A 2,764-nucleotide genomic window follows, 5' to 3' on the forward strand; every position below is an offset into this window, starting at 1 on the left:
CGTCCCATGGCACCTATTTTCCGCGTATCGCGTATCGCGTAACGAATGCGCGTAATCAGAAGTGTTGCGCGTTTTCTGTTAGGGTGCCGTCACATGGGGCGTAACTTGCGTAAGCGTAACTTGCGGTAACTTGCGCCGACCAATCACATCGTCTCATTTGAGTATCAGCTTCCGCCTAGTTATTTTATGCTTTTTACGCTATGATCGTTACGCCGAATCCAATTTTTGGCGGAAGAAACGCTGATATATGCGTATTGTGTGGCGTTCGTCAATTATTTATCCCATACTCAATTATTTATTACATACGTCAACGTTTTAAGATAAATATATGAACAAGAATAATCAAATCAGGGTAAGTTAACAAATATCGAATTTATTATATAAAGCTTAATAGCGTTCGATTATAATAACCGATCTATGCTTACGGCATGTGATAAAAAATTTCAAGGTTACAATTGTCTATAAGTAGGTTCGCACTTTTTGCATTTGAAATCTGTTTTCTCTTTCTCCAATATTTAACGTATATTTATTTTCTTGTTTAATATGCATGAATTTTTGAGAATTTTAAGCAATATGAACATCTTAATGCATTATTTTTTACATTGCATGCTGAATCCTTTTAGCACAAATGCGGCTATTGTGGATGGCTTTTCAATTTCACTACTAATTTTGTCGAGCATGAATGTTTCAAGCATTATGTAGAGGATAAGGATCGCATATTTGTAGATGACAATTATGTTGTGACAATATGTTATGACAGTATGTTTACTGCATTCTTGTATTCTTTGCAAATATTTTATTGTATTATTTTATTGTATCATAATAATTAAATGTATTTATTTGTTAAATAATCCAAGAGAATACAAAGACTGCAGAAGGTTCTGCATGTGCAGATTCTTTGGACGAACTTTTGATCGAAGCAGTGAAGGCAAGGAAGGGACTCTACGACTATCGCATATCTGCTAATGAAAGGAGCAATTTGCGGAAAAATGCGTTGTGGGCAGAAGTGTCTAACACTCTAGGAAGTACTATTAATATCTTTTGTGAATACATATGCAAATATTTTATATATTATAATTAAATAATGAAATTAAATTTTTAGGGGCTTTTAATCCAGAGGAGGCGAAGGCTCGCTGGAAATATTTGAGAGATAATTACACAAAAGCTCGCAAGAAAGTCAAAGGCTACATTCCCAGTGGATCGGCAGCCAATGCTGCTAGTGGACAAAAGAAGCCCAAGTTCAGATTTTACGACCTCATGACATTTTTAAACGACTTTCTTGAGACACGGCAGTAAGTTCTTTCTCTTCAATGTGCAAAAATGTTTCACTTTTTTTTGTCATTTTGTCAAGGAAAATAGATATAGAAGACAACTTTTCATGTTCGATACACTCACATAGGGTGCTATACCCTGTGAAAACAGCCTAGTCAAAATGATGTCAATATGACGTCATATTGATCAAATTTTGGTCAATATGACGTCAAATTGATATCATTGACTTTCTGTTTTCACTGGGTATGTATATATAAATATATATTTATTTCAGGACTGTGAGTTCATTGCCATACGTTGCTGAAAGTGAAAACTATGAAACATTTGAGCCACACGAGGATGATAGCAACAGTGCTTTGGGGCATTTTTCACTGATAATTCTCCTTTGATGCAGACTACCATTGATGCTTCTCCACCGTTACTGACTCCCACACCAACTCTCGTTCCTCCGAGGACCTCAACACCCAGAAACGTCTCTCCACAAACGCCATTAAGTATGACTTCGCGAATACTGGCCACAAATGCGAAAAGTTAGTATATTTTTTTTCCGTGTCCTTTGATGATAATAACTACACGTATCGAAATATGTATCGCTATAATAACATTGTTGCCTTGTTTTCAGGACCGTTGCAAACTGCTGAGAACTATTTTGATGAAAGCCGAAAAATTTCCCCAGCCAAAAGTAAGTCATAAATTTTAAGAAAAGTTATAATAAAGTAAATATATTGTAAATGTGAAGATTAATAATAATTTAATTTAAATATTAAAAATTTAAATAAATTTAAAAATAAATATAATAATAATTAATTTTTGTATCGCTAGTAAATCAAAGGTATTTTCATATAAATTCGACCAATACTAGCTATAAAATTGTTTATTTATTATGACGTTTCGACCATAGGTTTTGGTCCTTTTCAAGTACAAGTTATAATGATAGCATCAATATCTGTCAAGTTTAATTTTTACAAAGAAATATCAATATTAACTTCATCACAATTATAAAGAGAAATCGTTGTGTCATATGTTTAACAGAATTCTAACATGACACAAACGATTTCTCTTTATAATTGTGATAGAAGTTAATATTGATATTTCTTTGTGAAAATTAAACTTGACAGATATTGATGCTATCATTATAACTTGTACTTGAAAAGGACCAAAACCATATGATCGAAACGTCATAATAAATAAACAATTTATAGCTAGGTATTGGTCGAATTTATATGAAAATACCTTTAATAAATATAATAATTAATATAATTAATAAATTTTAATAAAATGTATATTTATTTATGTTTTAGAGCAAAGACCGAAGGCTTGCAAACAGCTTTAATAGAAGCTTTAAAAGAGCCAACAACGCAAACTGTTGATCTGCTAGATGGGTTTTCTAGCACGGTTGGGAGAAGGAATGCGAAGGTTGCCATATCGTGACAGAGCTCGCCTGGAAATACGATTTTTGACATTGCTCGCTGAGTACTCTGCGTTGATACCA

The 2,764-nt window shown here is 33.1% G+C and overlaps 1 pseudogene; it reads left to right on the plus strand.

The window, feature by feature from the left end:
* The first annotated feature begins 328 nt into the window (after positions 1–328).
* The window catches only part of LOC145946495 (uncharacterized), a 2,749-nt pseudogene continuing 313 nt past the window's right edge, over positions 329–2,764 (plus strand).

The sequence above is a fragment of the Prenolepis imparis genome, unplaced genomic scaffold (genome assembly GCF_030444845.1).
Source record: "Prenolepis imparis isolate NDT839.2.m4 unplaced genomic scaffold, iyPreImpa1.0 SCAF_16, whole genome shotgun sequence".
Lineage (NCBI taxonomy): Eukaryota > Metazoa > Arthropoda > Insecta > Hymenoptera > Formicidae > Prenolepis > Prenolepis imparis.